The sequence below is a fragment of the Schistocerca cancellata genome, chromosome 6 (genome assembly GCF_023864275.1).
Source record: "Schistocerca cancellata isolate TAMUIC-IGC-003103 chromosome 6, iqSchCanc2.1, whole genome shotgun sequence".
NCBI classification, from domain to species: Eukaryota; Metazoa; Arthropoda; class Insecta; order Orthoptera; family Acrididae; genus Schistocerca; species Schistocerca cancellata.
In genome coordinates, this window is record NC_064631.1 from 472,951,736 (window position 1) to 472,952,541 (window position 806).

The window sequence follows — 806 nt, forward strand, 5'->3', positions numbered from 1 at the left end:
TGCACGGACTATCTCGGCTCGCCTCACGGCCGTGCGCCACCTATCCACAGCCCAGTCCATTTCCTCCATATTCGCTCTTCCGAGATTCCCACTGGAGATCGGACGTATTTGTGCATCCGCACTGAAGAAAGTGGATTCATTACCCAGCTACGCCTATGAATGGATTTAGAAATAGTCATCATCATTTTAGACTGATTATGCCTTTCAGCGTTCAGTCTGGAGCATAGCCCCCCTTATATAGTTCCTCCATGATCCCCTATTCAGTGCTAACTTTGCTGATTCTTCTGATGTTAAACCTATTACTTCAAAATCATTCTTAACCGAATCCAGGTACCTTCTCCTCGGTCTGCCCCGACTCCTCCTACCCTCTACTGCTGAATCCATGAGTCTCTTGGGTAACCTTGCTTCTCCCATGCGTGTAACATGACCCCACCATCTAAGCCTGTTCGCCCTGACTGCTACATCTATAGGGTTCATTCCCAGTTTTTCTTTGATTTCCTCATTGTGGACGCCCTCCTGCCATTGTTCCCATCTACTACTACCTGCAATCATCCTAGCTACTTTCATATCCGTAACCTCAACCTTGTTGATAAGGAAGCCTGAATCCACCCAGCTTTCGCTCCCATACAACAAAGTTGGTCGAAAGATTGAACGGTGCACAGATAACTTAGTCTTGGTACTGACTTCCTTCTTGCAGAAGAGAGTAGATCGTAGCTGAGCGCTCACTGCATTAGCTTTGCTACACCTCGCTTCCAGTTCTTTCACTATGTTGCCATCCTGTGAGAATATGCATCCTAAGTACTTGA